General features: G+C 41.2%; 1 protein-coding gene across 1 annotated transcript in view; it reads right to left on the bottom strand.

The window, feature by feature from the left end:
• The window catches only part of esamb (endothelial cell adhesion molecule b), a 60,581-nt gene that overhangs the window by 41,370 nt on the left and 1,293 nt on the right, over positions 1-17,918 (bottom strand). The gene's annotated exons all lie outside the window — the stretch shown is intronic.

The raw sequence follows: 17,918 nt of genomic DNA, 5'->3' as shown, positions 1-17,918 counted from the left end.
GTCTCTGTTATGGTAATGTCTGTGTGACATGTCATACAACTCCGGATAGATGGACACGGCCAGCACCAGCTTCTCCTCCATTTTTTCTGGTTACCAGGGTGACGAGTTCCGCGATATGATTGGTTGCCTGGAAAAAGCGCCGGTGACAACACCAGCGCCCCTCTGAAAAGTTCAGAGATTTTCAACTCAAAACGCTTGGAGCGGCCGCACAAAAAAGGAGGAGCGGCCGGAAAAAAGACGCTGGGCGCAGCGCCTTTTCCCTACGTGGCTGCATGCGGCCGCAGGCACTCTCTCCTCATTGGGAACAATTGAAAAAAGACGCTGGCCTTCTTCTGGCGCTCAGAAAAAGGCGCTATGTGGACACAGGGCCTGATTCTGCTTTGTAAACTCAATCATTGTGGTGCTGGGCGCATGTGCACAAGCCTCATTTCCACACCCCCAGTTTGCCATTAACTGATATAGAAACGCCCTAAAGAAGACATATGCATATCAATACTTCCGCCACTCCACCATTTGTCACCACTGGTTTCTGCAAACCCTCATCCCAGTAAAACTGCCGTCATCATTATTACTTCACTTCACACATTGTCACTTATAAATAATCTATAATCAACTTTATAAATGTGCCTTTGATTACCATTTTAGATTATGCTGTGTAGCCTACAAAATAATATAAATCAGTGAAAGTGGCAAACAACTTAAAAACAATGCTACCTGTCTCTAAACTTATATTTAATCTCCTTTTTTATCACCTGCAGCCATCTCAGTTAAAACCATCTATACAGCTGTCTGAAGAATGCGTTAGGTGGAACATTCTTCCTTAAAAATACCAGTTTATGTGTGGGAACGAAAGGTTTTTGTGCACATTATTTATGCATCTGGCCCCTGATCCTGTAAATTAACATCCTGTACACACTTCAGATACCTCATGTTTGCAGCCATCAGTTCCTTCCCACAAGAATCTCAATTGATTTGGTTGAGATTTTATCACGCACAGCTGAAGGCGCTCAGCAAAGATCTGGTACATGTTTGGAATCTAACTTGGCAGACCAAATGAGAACACTGCCTGGTCCATTTCACTGGGAATGGCTCCTGTTGGTTTGATAATCTTAGTAAGTAGCTCGGCCACTAAGAGAAGTCAGTATTAGAAACCTTCTCATCCACAATTATCACCTGACAACAACACCCTTACATTTAGATGAGTGGAAACTCTGCAGGTAGCAGCCTGCTGGTGTCATATTTTAGAGCACTTTGTCAAACTTTTATTCATTTTACATTTTTATGACTCCTGTGAATGTTCATGTGGGACTGACATGTTGCATGCGTTCTTCCCTTTCACCTTCAAGGAAGTGTCTTCACATGTCTCCACTGCAGATTAAAGGCAGGTTGGACACAATAAAGTCTTCAGGTGCAGTTTTCAGGGCTTAATCATTTCTCATACGTCGCAACAGTTTCTGAATAAATTCTGTACTTTAGTGGCAGGCTTGATACCAGAGAAAGTTTATGACTTCCACATTCCCATCTGAAGTGAAGCATATTTGATGTCTGAGCTTTGCCGGTAAAGGTGCCATGGTTACCGGGCTTATCAGGTGTGAGCAGGTTTCTTAGAAGCAGCTGTGTTCGCCAGATCAATTTAGAGGACCGACCAACCAACCTCTGGGCTGGAAATAGAAATGAGCAAATTCCCCCGTTGAAAAAAAAAAAAAAAAAAACCTATGAGGTAAGACTCACTATAGATCCTAATATATGTAACTTAATGCATGACTGCCTGCTGCCACACTGCTGACAGAGATACAGGAGAGTGCTGCACAAAGCAGTTCATGTTTTTGGCTAAATTAATTTCAGGACTGCTAAATGTGACATAATTTAAAAAAGCTTTTTTTCAGCACTCACGCGACTATTTCAGAGTGGCATATAAAACTGATGATTCAAACAGCTTCACCACCCAGTTACTGTGTAAGCAAACTGTCTGTTAATGCACTTTCGAATGATTTAGTCAGACTTTGCATGCATACAGGGCGCCAGAGAAAGTTATGGAGTTAAGACAGACCTGCATTTGTTATAACATAATGACATGTTTATGTTCCATAAAAAAACACATTAATAATAGTGCAGCTTTTCATAGTACTCAGGAAAAAAAGGCCTTATGAAACAGAAAACTTTTGAAAAAGGGCATTTTGAATCAAAAATTAAGTCCTATAAAACTATATAAAAACTAGAGCACTCAGAGAGCGCAGACCTCCACCAAGCAGCTCAGATTTCCTGCCATTTTATTATTTTATCCACTTCGCTTTCATCAAAATCCGTTCAGAACTTTTCGAGTTATTTTGCAGACAAACAGACAAACAGACATAACCTCCTTGGCGGAGGTGATAAGAATGGAGTAACATTTTTGTGGAATAACTATTGTAAATTATTGTTTCATTTAAATATGCTGCAGAAAAATATAAACAACACCTCTGTTTTTCAAGAGTTTAAGTAAAATTCTTTTTCTATACACACATAAAATTCTGTTTTCTCAAAGTTTGGTCACATTTTTTAAAAAAATCCATGTTAGTGAGCACATCTCCTTTTCCAAGATAATACATCCACCTGACAGGTGTGGCATTATCAAGATGTTAACTGAACAGCATCATCACTACATAGGTGTGCCCTGGGCTGGTCACAATAAAAGGCAGCTCTAAAATGTGCAGTTTGATCACACAACACAATAGCCCTTTTAAATAGGAATTGTGCAAAGTTGCAGGAAAGCCCAATCAGTCTTCTTTCAGCATTGGCAGTATAAAAACAAAATCGGGGAGTGCGGCAAAATGCTGCCTACCTACTTTTGTTTATACGGAATGCGCCTTTTTCAGGGCAATGGGGGGCATGAGCAAGTAACAAAACGTGTAGCTCAGCGGACATAAACAGTGACGTGGGAGGGAAGCCACGGCAGGTCAGTCCTTTGGCGATTCTCTCGTAAGTCAGCCCGTCTTTCACCGCGCCTGTCATTAATGGCCTCTTCATTTGCGAGGACAAGGAGGGCGCGCAATTCTTTGTCTCCCCAGTTGCTCATCTTTACAGTGTCTGTCAGGTTTGCGTTTCCCTCTTGCTACTAGCTGCTCGCTAATTCCTGCTATCAGCTGTTTCCTGTTTATCCACCCCCAGTCCCACATGCGGCATCATCAACAGCTCCTCCCACAAGTCTTCAACAGCCCCTCCCGTTGCGGAAGGCCACCTCGTTCTTTTTAAACCAAAAAGGTTCCGCCAATATGACTACACCTCGGGTCAACTCGCCAATCCGGCTCTGTGTGTCTAAACGCTCGCAGCTTGCCGGCAAAACGGCCCAACATTCGCAGAAAATCTGGCAGTGTAAAAGGGGCTTTTGTCACAGATGTCACAAGTTTTGAGGCAGTGTGCCATTGTCATGGTGACTGCAGAAATGTCCACCAGAGCTGTTCCCTGTGAGCTGAATGTCCATTTCACAACCATCTGCTGTCTCCAGTGTTTTCCTCTTTGAATTTGGCAGTACACCCAACCAGCCTCACGACCACAGACCATGTGTAACCACCCCAGCTCAGGACCTCCACATCCAGCGTCTTCACCTGCAAGACCGTCCAAGACCAGCCATCCGAACAGCTGATGCAAAAACTGTTTTTCATGGTTAAAATAATTTCTGCACAAACTGTCAGACATAATCTTCAGTGGCTGCTTTCAGACTGTCTTGCAGGTGAAGAAGCCAGATGTGGAGGTCCTGAGCTGGCTCACTAGACTGGTTAAATATAAGATAAAACTGCATATTTTTGAGTGGCCTTCCACTAGGATCAGCCCAAGGCACACCTGTGTGGTAATCATGCTGTTTAACCACCATCTTGATATGCCACATCTGTCAGGTGGATAAATAATGAATTATGTTGGTAAAGTGCTCACTAACATGGACTTAAAAAAAGTTGTAAACAAACTTTGAGAACTAAGCCTTTTGTGTGCACAGTCAAAGTCTTAGATCTTTTACTTCCAGTCTTGACAAATGGGAGCATGTGATTATTTCATCTTTATTCATTATTGAACACTTTGGCGGTCCACAATACTGTAGTGCAATTTGTTTCCCAATGTGCAAACAAGAAAAAATAGTTGAGTAATCACCCCAGTAATCAAACATATATTAATTCATTATGACTGTGATATATTGTAAGAGTGTGTGATGTATTAAGTGAGGTTTAATAATCCATCATGATGACATTTACATGGATTCTGCTGAAGGCAGTATTGGGCTGGCTGTATATTTAATTTCCCTGTGTCTGAATAATGTGGCTAATGGTTGATCAAGGTGTTACATAATATAAAGTTACACTCATCAAACAAAAACAGCTGTCTAAAAGAATTCTTGCTGCAGAAAGTAGGAAGACTGCTGCACACATCTTGGTAAATGCACTACAAACACAAAGCACTAAAAACTGAAAAACAGCAGATAACTGAGGCAGAAAAAAACTATGGTAAAAAGGGAGAAATCATTGATGTGGCTGCTATGGATGCAGACGTAATAATTATGTAAAATATGTTCTTCCTAACCTGTGGATACCGATTCTGTTCAAATAGCTCGACTCTTGGCCTGGGTACATTTGGGAGAATCACTGACACAGGCTCAACAAGGAAGGAAAGTAATATTTGTGTCAGTTACATGAGTTAACAGTTACAGGATAAATAACTGACAATGTTTCACTGAACTTCCACATAATCTCTAAACTGGAGCTTCATGTAGAAAAACACTGTTTGATGCAAAATGCAAATCCTTTTTGTATCTGATCTAAATGCTTCTCTTCTGAACCCCTGCTCTGCAGCCTCTGTGTGTCTTTTAATCATGTTTTCTGTGTAAAAATGTCAGTGTGTATTATAGCTCTGGTTCTCACTAACTGGGAAATCAAAATACAGTAAATTTTCCAACTTGTTAGTGTGCAAAGTAAAAATGATAATAAGAATCTCACCTGGACAGTCACAGGACTAGTCCTTGCAGAAAGGCTTTCATTAGTGATGATGCCGAGGAGAAGTTCCTCTTATCAAACCCTCCCTGGTCATACTAATGACATCAGGAGAGGCTTACTGACAAGAGCGTCACCTCAAGTAACGGTAAGGTCATTACTCTGCCCGGCTTCAATTCTCAGTCATCCCAAAGAGCCAATTATTCCAGGGGTGACAGATCACTGAGATTATAAAATGCTGTTCCAACTCATATTCTGCTTGGTAGGTTGTTTCTATTTTGAGCGTCAACACCCCTCAGGGTATTAATTCTAATGGCAATGGCCTCCCCACCAGAGGGGCCAAGCAGAGTGAAAATTTGATCCACAAAATAAATTGATGTTAGAGCTGTAATAAACACTTGAGGGCTCGGCAAGGAAGGGAGGGGATTCGTGGAAACGACGAAGACCACCACTGGGAGGTTTAGTGTAGTGGTCGGCCAATAGTGGATATCTAAAGGCAGATTTAATGACGATAGTTTGGAACAGACATTTTGCCGATATCACCCCCACACCCCTCAGAAAAAACTAAATTAAGAGTCTTTTTATATCTTGTTAGCACCAATAGCAGTCGTGCTAAATAGCTAGCTAGGATGCTGATGTTTAGAAGGTGTAGCCTAATGGTTACAGTGTTCACCATCTTGTTTTAATGTTAGCCCGCTAACATTTGCTAGTACGCGCTAAACACAAAGTACAGCTGAGGCTGATGGAAATGTTAGTTTTGCAGGAATCTGGACATAAACTTGAGTGTTAAATTCTGGCCTGAAGATGGCGCTAGATGAAAGATTAGCGTGAGAATAATTGAATCCACCCCCTAGGGACAATACATGTCTGTACCAAATAGCATGCGACCACATCCAGTAGATGTTGTAAAATGTTAACCTCGGGGTGGTGGCTCAGAGAGGTTATTAAATTCTCTCTACTTCCAAATACTTTAAATATCTTTAGCACATTTCATGCTGAACCACAAATGTCAATGTCATGGTGAGTCATCGGATCACCAAAATTACTAGTAGGCTATTCATCCTCTGAGAACCATGAATGTTGGTATGAGGTTTCATGGCAATTCATCTCATCTCACTGTTTTTATTCACACATGTTGTATGTAAAAACGCATTGAGATTACTTTGTATGCAATGTGCTATATAAATAAAATTTTATTGATTGATTGATTGTTGTTGGGATATTTCAGTCTGAACCAAAGCAATGAACCAACTAACACTGACATGGATAAAAAGTGATGAAGGATTTTGGTATTATAGGTTTTAGGTGCCTTCAGGATGCCTGTTATTTTGACCAATAAAACAGAACTACACTGTTTATTAATATGAAAAAAAAACAAACATAGATCCTCATATATCAACCTTTTAATTCCACAGTCCAAGTGACATTACTGTTGGTGATGCTATCGCAAAGACAACCAGATCTTTTTGGCCTTTTCCTCAGAGCCTGGCAACGACCACAGTTCACTCAATTACTTCTCTTGTTCTACTACCGTCCACCATTTCTGCTACTGGCGATGGTAACCGCAAAGATCTTACAGTGATACTCTTTGGCAACTGAAGATAGCTACCGATAGCTACCAGGGACAACAAAGGCATTACCCTCTTCCTGTTTTGGTTGCGCAATAATGTACTTCCTTTGTGCCATGAATAGAGCCTTCATTATCCTGGGAGATCCTACCCAGTGGCAGACACAGGTTCATAGTGAAAGCAAGGCTTATGGGGAACCAATCTAAAGGCAAACCAATCTAAAGTTAAAGCAAAAAACCTCTCGACTTCTACTTTAAGAAAAGTGTTTCTGAAGAGAGCATGAGAGGGAGTAACATTACATAGGCACAGCATGAAGCAGTTTTAATCTGTATGAAGGAATAACTGCTGCCCGTGCGGTTGAGTTGCCTCGCCACCGCAGGATTGACCCAAAGGACCTTCTTTAGCCTCACATAACCACGCCTGAAGCCTGTAAGGCCAGGTTACACCTCAAACCACATGACTGCAGTAATCTGGCCACAACAACCCTCCCCTCCATCTGGCGAGACAGTCGAGCAACAGGAGAAAGGACCAAAGATGCCTCTCACTCCTCAATGAATACTAATCTCTCATCTCTGCTGCCATTCGCCCCAATTCTGTCCTTTCACACGTAAAAAAAAAAATCACCAGCTCCACAGGGCTATCACCTAGCATTTTAAAACTAACCTATCACCAATATAGCATGGCAGAAAACCTATACAACCCTATGACACCATAAGAGGAAAAAAATTCCATCTCCTGTGGCTTCACTACAACAGCCAAACAGGACTATAATCTTCTAGCGTCTTAGTGCAAAACTCATCTGCTGCCACCACGCAGCCCAGTTCCTACCTGCACTACAAAGTCAAAAGAATAAAAGGTATTTTTTTCTTTACAGACCAGCAGTTTTCACGCATTTTACCCTTGAAAATCAATCTCCCTCTTTGGATAAAAGCAAACATTTTAAAATGCTGATGAAACAGGGTTTTTTTTTAACAGTCATATTGCTTTTAAAAGAAAAGAGCCTCTCTGTCAGAGTGGAGCAACCTCCTGCGATTACAGTTCTGATGCTGCTTTTCAATTAGATGAAGAGTAATTGTGATGAGTTGTCTGAAAAATAATTTCAGCAGGTTAACATTGCTTTCACCAGCATTAATAGGATTTCTTTGTCTCAAATCTCCAGATAAATACCTCTTGGCAAATGTTACTGGAGACGAGTTAGCGGCCTCGCATTGTGTGTGTGTGTGTGTGTGTGTGTGTGTGTGTGTGTGTGTGTTTGTATGCCTGGTCTCTGAAGTTCACACGCTGGTTTCTACCCAGACTCGTGGTCTCATTTAAAGAGGGAACGCACCTCATTAGTGTGTGCCATTTTCCCAGGGTGCACCTGGTCTAAATCATTGCGACCTTCGCCCACGCCTGGGTTGTAAATCACACACTCCTCCGAGATGCATCATTTATGGGCCACGATCAACAGGGAGATCAACCAACGGCGAGTACAAACACACTTCATTTGCTTTTTCCTTTGCAGAACATCTGTGATTCAAATGTTGTGAAGGTGTTGCAGCTGGGGTGAGACTAAAGAGCCAAATGACCATGGAACTGACCGAGTGGGAAGATTTGAAAAGCGCCCTGATTGTCACATCTCCCCGGTGGACAAACCAGACTGGTCGGTGGCCACATCATTAGCCACATGAAGAGGGAACGGGGTGGAGAGGTCAAACAGGTGAAGGTGCAGCACCAGCAGCATCCATATTTAAGTTTCATTATAGAACAACCTGCAGGTAGTTTTAAAGACGGATTTGATCAACTAAATAAACATAATATACCGCAGCTGCTTCTAAAGCCTTTTTGCTACAGCAGTCAATCAAGTGGTTGCAGTTTAGGTTTACAAATGATTCAAGCTGAGAGGATCTATCTCTTGTGTGTCTGTGACTATATATTCTTTCCCTTAAACACTGAAGACTATCTGAATCTGCCTACATGAAATTTTTATTGCATAACAAGAACCATTTTGCGCGGAGGAACACTCCTCTGTTGAGAATAAAGCATTAACCTCTGAGAGTTTATGTGCATTTCATTTCCTCTGCTGTGTCTTTTAAATTTCTGCTTCAATTTAAAAAGGAAAAACTTGAAGAGGAGCTGAATGCCCACCGTTTTAACGCCTGACTGGAGATAAAACAGCCATATGATGGTGTGTAATGGTTTGCATGAAACGGTAACTTGCCATAAAACCAACAGTTAAAGCATAATTTCAACACAAAGCAGGTACTCTGGGTTTCTCTCTATAACAATGGCTGCTACTGCCAGACACACTGTGTGGTTAATCGACCTGCATGTCTTTCATATACAGTATTTTAAATTTGCTGGTTTTGATAGACAATATAATTTCACATCCGGACACATTTTGGATGTATTTGACGTAGGGCTGCACAAAATTATTTTGACAGATGGGAATGGCAATTTTTACATTTTATTTTTACCAAAAAATATACAAAAATGAGGATGATGTAATTTTTGCTGCGGTCTAAAACAAAAAAGCATGTTCCCTTACGCCTGGAATATGATTTGTAAGCTGGAGCATCTCTGTAGCACCATAATGCTTCATTTATAATGATATTTCATGACACATTTTACCGTAATCCAAAAAATTGCAGCTCTTGTGATTTGGATATTGAGATTTTGATACCATTTTGATTAACTGCACAGCCCTAATTTGACGAAATGCTCATTTTTATTTGGCATCTGTTACTGCAGCACGAAAATATATCAGATCAGATGAGTTAAATTCATCCTCCAGGGTTTTGCATATTATCAACAGTATGACTTTTGTGAGGTGATTGACAGATATAATTTGTTTCTTCGTCTGCTTATAGGAAAAAAACAAAACCAGATTATACATTGAGATGTAGATTGTTTTCAGAGAAGTAATGACAATTTTAAAGGTCAATTCTGAAGCTCACTATCCTGCTGAATGACAGATGAGACCACACCATTAACACATCCATGACTGGGAGCTGAGTGAATTCAGTCAGATACACCACAAGGGGCTGGCATGGCACAATACAAGTGATTACTCTGTAGAAACCTAGTTTTATACCACTTTAGACGTGATTTGTGGAGGTATTGTATGTTAACACAACACAACTCTTTCACTTAAAAGCAAGGGGAAGGTTATACATATATAGATGATGGTCTCTTCTTCCTCTAGTACATTTCCAAACTACTGCAGATGCTATAATACTGCACCTGCAGATAACGTGTGGTTTCCTGTGTGGAGTTTTGCATGTTCTCTTCATGCCTGAGTGCCACAAAGACATGCAGGTTAGGTTAATTGGAAACTCTAAATTGCCCTGAGGTTGTCTGCCTCCATGTGTCAGCCCTGTGATTGATTGGCAACCTGTCCAGGGTGTGCCCCACCTCTAATGTAAGTCTGAGTGATTGCCTTTGCACGGTGCGTCACTGTAAGTCAACTGCTTTCCAATTCACCCTCACAAATTGAATTAATTGTTTCTTAGACATTTAAACTCATTAGATCAATATTGATTTCACACTTGATTGGTTGGATTGGGTTATAGACAGAATCAGTAACTCTTCTGCCCTGTTAAAGAGTAACTAACCAATATATATGGTTTTTTGATAGTGGTTTTGATTGATTCAGGTCCAAATCTTAACATTTAGGTGCAAAGTTTTTGAATTCTATATGTTCTACATGTGCTATAAATATCCATAGTGACTTCCCTCGCTCATCTGGTGCCAACTGAGCCAGCTTTCGTCACCAACCAAGCCACCCGCTCCCTCTGTAGAAGCAACATCTCTGACTGTGCAGACTGTGGCGAGCAGTGGTCAGTTAGTAGGTCAGTTAACATAACACTTAAATTAAGAGCCTGCGCTTTTATTTGCTTCAATCACTGAACTCAAACAGCATATATTTTAGACAGAGGTCAATATGAGACAGGCGAGAGAGACAGTTAATACTGTTGTTTTATGGCACCAGAGGATTACAGTTATGCATTCTCATAAAACAACATTCACAACTTACATTAATTTTTATGAAAAGCTCTTTTGATTCTTTTGATCAGTGGATTATTACAGACTAAAGGAATATAAATAGGAATGTCCTGACTTTATGGCCAATTCAGAGGCAAGGAATCACCACCTTTTTTTTCGTTTTGATTGAATTGTGAAGAATTCAATACATTAAATTTTGATAATTTTACTACAGATAACAAATCCTGCTGCACTCTGCATTCTTTCTTCAACAAAGAACCAATGAAGTCACCAAAACTCAAAAATACTAAGAAACAAAATAAAGTACTGAACTGCTTTAGATTTTTTCATGTCATTCTTTTTGGCTGGACCGACACAGCCATACAGCAGGTTATGACCAAGAAAAAAAGAAAAGGTTTAAAATACTCCATTTTTTCCTGACTATTAGGCCACAGGTTCTCATCAACATTGCACTGGGCATTTTTTCTTTGCAGTGCATTCCCTTGCACCGAGGGAAAACCCTCTTTGTGTAGCTTATCCATCTCTGGCAGTCCTCTGCACCTATTGCCAGGCAACCAGCATTTATGGCCTCCAGTTGGGACCTCNCAGGAGGTGAACTGGCACCTCTCCAGCTACCAGTCCACGCTCCACATTTTTTGGTCCGGACGGGGACTTGAACAACCCAAGTCCCTATGGACTGAGCTACTGCCGCCCCTGAGCTACTGCCGCCCCGGTGATCATTTACCTTTCATTTCCAAGCAGAGAGAGATTCCTCAACTGAGTTCAGAAAAAGACAGTATGCAGAGAGGAACTGCATCATCATACGAGGCTGCGCTGCAGACCATTCATTCACACAGCAAGAGCAGTGGAAGGCAACATTGTCCAAAATGATGGTGTAGATAGAGTCATGCCAGGCCTCAACAGGACTGTCTTTAGGTGGAACATTCACTCAGTATGTAAAGTATCATGTTATTAATTATCAATGCACAACGATTAACAGAAGCAGTCGTCAATGAAAATCTGCTGAAAGCTGAGATACACAGTCGTATACAGGAGCATTGTGACTTACCTGTTCTCACTAGAAAAAGTCTGACAATAGATGCCACAGTGCTCCGACTTAAAACGAACTGGACCCTTTGTTCAGCCTCTCTAAAGGACAAGCCATGATTGATGACACATTTAATAGTTGTTGCCTGAATTGCACTTGGAGCTAAAGCTCTATTTTCTCCTCTTGCTGCGACTCCTCCACTATATGAACATCTCTTCCTCGGGGACCTCTGCCATGGCCTCTTAGGGCTCATTTATGCTCAATATCAGATGCATATAGGGACATGGATGGAGTCTTCTGTCCGTACTGTGTGTTCATTTCATCAGTACATTTTCTGAAAGCTTACGGATATGGATGAACCACTGAAGATCGTGGGGGCAGCGCAGCATAGTTCAAGTGAGATTCGATCATAGGACACGATGAAGACATTTAAAAGTGACAGAGCATGCCGTGATGAATTTAATGGCCTCGCAGACCTGGCTGTCTACAACACTGCCTCCATTAAAAGGTACAAATTTACGACTTCCTCCTCTATTGCCATGTCTGTTGTTTTTAGAAACTTTTGACTTTGCTCTCTGGTGCAATTTAATAACTGTATCTAAGGATTCTTGGAAGTATGAGGGCGGTGACGTTTACAATGTTTGAGACGGACATATCTGTTTTCATACATAGATGAAGTATGAATGAGCCCTTCTCTCCTTGCATGCCTTTGGCCTCTTTGATCCAGGTAGCATTTTTTCTATACGGAAAAGGACTGATTGGTGGTCGAAGAGTTGTGCAAAGTGGTGTAAAGGAGTTTGCAGCTGAGATGCTTTGGTTGCATCTGGTTGCTATGATACTGAATTCTGGTGGAGGTATGTTGGTGCAAGGAAGAGCACTTGCTCTGGGCCTCTGCTCTGAATGAAGGGAAGGCTGAAGCCCATACGCAGAGAGGATGGACCTTCTGGTCTATGTGGGTTCAGTGTTCATTTCTCCTTCAATGTTGTTGTTCTGTACTTATAGGTGTAGGATGTGACGGTTGGTCTTTGCGGTATTTGTCCTGCCTCTCCTCCAGTGTAATTGGATGGCTGGGTAATAATTGTCAGTGATGAGGGCAGCGTTTTACCCAAAGGTTAACATTTTGCAGCTCAGTGCCTTGCCCCCCTGCTGGCATTTGTAATATGGTGTAAATATGAAGTGCTCCCATTGCAAAAATTACAAAAAACAAGGATGCTTCGTTAAAAAGAAAAAGAACTGAACATAGTGGTGTTAATATTGCAGCATTGCAATACTGCTAATATCATGGAAGATAAGAAAAAGTGTTAACACAATTGCAAGAGAAGACTTCATCTGTGCGAAGAAAATGCGGCTAAAGATCAAGTGGATACCAGTCTCATTAAGCAGGACAACCTGCTGACTGTGACAAGACCAAGTGAAAACCATGAGAATGTACATAATATAAACATCAAATCTTTTTTTACTGTAATAGTGAAGGGAAATGCAGGAGAATGAGAAAGACTATCTCTTCAAATACAGCTTAATTCACTGTACAACCTCAAGAGTTTATATAACCGAGTGTAAAAATCTGTACTGTGTCAACATGGTCGCACATCCATCAAACTTAACTCGGCACAGATTGTTTTGATCACCTGCCTCAAAGTCACATTAGCTCAACGAGCCGGCACGCAAAGCTCCAATCAACACCTGTCAGCCTCCACTACTGTAACTGTCACCGGGTGTAGTATGAAGTTGAACATGCAGCAGCTGTTGTGTGTAGGAACATGAAAAAAATCTGAGCACCACCGTGCTCTTTATTGTGTGGCGAGCATGAGCCAATTAATTTGACCTAGTTTTAGATGAAAGAATCCTTTAGGTAGCACTGGCTCTTTCTGCCTCCGATCAACGTCTGCACCCTCTGCAGGGGTCTCTGTGTGTGTTTGTGACACACAGAGAGGACCGAATCAATTCATCTCCCACTCACTAAGGTATGCGTCAGTTTCACAAATGTTGGAAACTGGTGGTAATTCACCAGTTTGAGTCAGAGATGACAAATTCAGCTCAGTAAGGTGACTCAGAGGATGTATGTTTTCTCAGCAGCAGGACAATGGCTAATGTGGTCGCTTTTAATGTGTTTCAGCTTATTATCCTGCAGGACGACAGAAAACCAAGCACACTCTGATGAAGCACGCATTATAGCTCCTGATTAGTAAAACGGTGTCCACCAAAAAACATCTACTGTTCACAAGTTTACTCAGCCACCTGACCTGTTGATAGGAAGCATTTTGCATCGAGTGCAGTTTATGGACTTAATTCACTGAGAAGTAGACAAGACGTGGCAACAAAACAGCCGGGACAGACAACAAAAACATGAAGGCAGCATGTGACACTTATAAAAATGGAAACTAATGAATGGTAACATCATCAAAGGCTGAGGATGAAATGGAAATGTTACTTTCAGTCGGCTTTTTTCATGTTTCACAAGGAACAAGAAAGGATTAATGTCGGCTGTCGGTCCAAATCTAGATCCACTAGATTTTCGCTAAAGGAACATCATCCCATTATCTAACAATTTACCTTTTCCTGTCAAATTAAACCTAAACAATTAAGAGTATTTCGGTGAAAAAGTCAGTGACTCTGGCTTCTGAATAAGTCTTTTGTGGGGAGTACAAGTAGCTGTGGTAATGCTAACTTGTGCAGGAATGAAGGAGAGAAGTTGTGGAATGTACAGCTGGATGCACGATATATCAGGCCGATAAATTATTGGCCGATAATGGGACATTTATATAATTTTGCATTATTCCAATAAGTAAAATTATAGCCGATAAATAATGCCGATAATATGAAACCAGACTGCTTTCATTGACTTAACAAGGGCAGTGTCTATACACTGGACACAGTGGGTGGCGGTGCATGTACCTTAAAGCCTGGTGTGCGAGCCGCCAGTAAACACAGAAGAAGAACAACACCTGCAGCACACTGTCTAGAGTTCCAAAGGGAAGACAACAGGATTGTCTCCAGTGTTAGCACGAGCTAAGTAGCAGCAGCGGCTTACATCCAACACCACTGTGAGGTCAGGGCTATGGAATATTATATTTTCTCACTACATCTTAGCCTATCTTAACTTCACATGTACATAAACTACAGACAATGCACTTCCTTTTGAAATAAAAAAATGTGCAATTATCAGTTTTCATATCAGTTAACGGCCATGAGAAGCAGGTAATTATCGGTTACCGGCATTGGTAGAAAAAAAGCCATATCACTGCATCCCTAGCGAATAGGCTAAATGATGTACAGTCATAACCTACCATCACTGCATAGGTCGCTGTAAGCTCTCTTTGTCATCTCTGGAAGGCTTTTAACACTCGTATGTATGCCCACAGGGCTGGTACTGGAAATCTTCCAAGAACACATAGCTGCAATAGTCAAAACTCTCTGCCTCCATTGTCCAGTGTGCTCTCCGTTATTATAGACCATTCCCTGGAATTGCATCGCTAGGCAACAGCAGATGTTCATGTTTACTTCCTGTCAGCTTCCAGTCATTCGCATACACATACATAAAGACCCATTTAGAATGATTATGTTGTTAAGTTCGAAGTGGTCTATACATGTTTTTTTGTCCCTTTGTTTGAGGTTTGACTGACACTTTTTTTTGATTACATCATCTCGGTGTGCTCTCTTCTCCTAAATGGAATGGAATATCCGCCACTTACTGCTAATCTCGATGAACCAACACCCAATGTTAGCATACAGTAACAGCGATGGATGGAAAAGCACATATATTTTCTCTTGCGGATTGTCTGAAAATTCCATATCTGGATCACATGATAACAACTAGGGCTGTCCCCGACTAAGAAATTTCCTAGTTGACCAATAGTTGTCATTTAGGGCCATTAGTCGTCTAGTCGCCCACATGTTTACGATATCAATTTAAATATTGAATGATATATTTTGGGCAATACAATGGTTTGAGTTGAAGGTGTGAGAAAGAATAGTATCAGTAACATTGTTAACACTGTGCTACATTACAGAGAAATACAAAACCGTACTAATAACCCTTCATTAATATAGGCCTATATTTTATCTACAAGTGNTAGGACAAATGAGCGTGAAGGGGGGGAGAGAGAGGGGGAGTGACATGCAGCAAAGGACCACAGGCTGGAGTCGAACCCGGGCCGCTGCGGCAGGTTTTGATTTATTTTGACAAGGCACAGCTCCTAACAGAGTTTCACATTTGTATTTTTTTTTTCTGCGACTATGTGGCCAATGAAAGCTTGCCGACCTATGACTGGTCAACTAATGTTTGGTCGCCCATCAAAGGGGCAGCCCTAATGATAATTAAACCATTTCTATGAAGACTTAACAAACTATCTGCTGATGAAGGCTAAAAGCTCTGGAAAATGAAACCAAGTCAGTCGACCTTGTGATGAGAATTTGGTGTCAACTACTTTGTTACTTTTCTAATTAACCAAAGTTCCTTCCAAAACCCCGTATTACACACAAACTTTGGTATCTAGACGCACACACTAAAAGGCATCTGTGTTGACTGTTTTGGTCTTTGACTTTGACCCATTCTCTTCCAGATATCTTCCAGATCTCTACATGACTGAGACTCTTGATTGCCAGACTCTAGTAGCTGCTTTGCCAACAGGAAGCTTTGCACTAATAGTTAATTCTCATGGCAGCACCCTGCTGTAATCGCTGTTTGTTCCAGCACTGGACGTCAACCAACCAATTTCTTGTTTAGTTAATCATGCGATACATAATCAGAATTACCCTAAGCTCTGTGAGTTATTCTATGAAAAGGGATATAGCTGGCTCGCAAACATCAGCTTACACCAGAGCCAAGTGGCTCCCGTCTCATTACACAGCAGCCGTCACTGAACACAATCAGCTGAGGACATGACAATATTTTAATAGATGGGCCACAGAGAAAGGCATTTTTTCAAGAGGGGGGGCGAGGCTGGCACGTTAACTGACTCTACACTCAGACTGCTGGGAGCCGAGTCACCTTGTCACTGTCCTCAGGCCAGTTTGGGCTATCTGATGGGCAGCGGTAATGTGTTTGTGTGGTGCAACTAGAACTTAATTTATTGCTGTCAGTGGTTACAAAATGTTCAGCATCTGTGTCAGATCATCAGAAATAAAAGGATCCTGCAGGCAGCTGAGTATTAACAGATTTATTTTAGTGTTCAGTTAGCCAATTAGCTATGGGTCTTCTCATGTAAAGCCAATGAGCAGCTCTGTTTCATCAGTACCAGCTGGGTCTGCTTTGCTCATGGGAAGACAGGCACCACAGTTTGTGCTGCAGTGTTTTGATTCACTAATTATGACAGTTCTGACAGACAGGACTGGTTGTGTTTTTCTGAACAGGCTTAGCTGCTGTCAGAAATGTGGAAAGAAATCCATCATGCAAATTAAATGAAATCCATTCGATCATCAGAACAGGAAGCAGCTGAAGTTGCTCGCCAGTGAGCCGCAGACTGAATTCATTCATTTGTTTCATTCCATTTAGCAGTGGCACCAAATCAAAGAACAGCAGATGTAATGTCACGCCACACTGGTTTCCATGCAGAGGCTCATACAAACAACACAGATTTTTTACACCAGGTGTCCTCTGCAATGTTAAAGGACATCATACACACTTTCTAAGTAATTCCAGCACTCAGAAGTGGGTTAAAGATGGATATAATGTCCCCTTTCTGTCTTTCCACTGCTGCCCCTCAGTGGAACCTGAGTTTGAACCAAACAAATCCTGACATAAAAGACACAAGCTGGAACAATCTCTGATTTCCACACTGGAGGAAAGCCAACATCTGGTAAGAAATGATGCAACAGCACAGATGACAGGTAACAAAATTGGCCAAGTCAAAAAGGACTTCTTTGAGTTCTGAATGATGCAGATTATGTGTGGATAAGGAAGACTGAAATATTTAGTACTCAACACAACTTGTCAGTAATTCTGTGTTTGTGATTATGTAAAGTAAGACTCTCAGTTTTGCCTCCGAATTAAATATTTACGGCCCCGAAAGACAAATACAACAATAATTGTTGATGTTTTTAGCTTTGCAAAACATTTGAATAGTTATGCTTCTTTTTGTCAAACATTTGGTGTAAATTTGTGTCATTATAAATGTGAAATTTTTATCAGTTTGTCAGTGAATTCATCACCAACTACATGCATGCAAGCCATACCAGCAAAACGCCAATACTGGGTGCAGGACTTTGAAGCCGTATGACCATTAAGTGACCCAAAATATGACAGCTGGGATGCCTTGTCCAGAATTTTTTTAATTGACATCCTCTTCCTTCTGGTAGACTGGCTCACTTTTATGTTATTTCCGACCTCACAAGGGACAATAAGCATCAAAAGAAAGCAACAACACTTGACTTCCTTGAAATTCA

The sequence above is a fragment of the Epinephelus moara genome, chromosome 2, assembly GCF_006386435.1.
Source record: "Epinephelus moara isolate mb chromosome 2, YSFRI_EMoa_1.0, whole genome shotgun sequence".
Taxonomy (NCBI): Eukaryota; Metazoa; Chordata; class Actinopteri; order Perciformes; family Serranidae; genus Epinephelus; species Epinephelus moara.
Note: the sequence above shows the minus strand (reverse complement) of the source record. Positions and strands in the feature narration are given on the sequence as shown.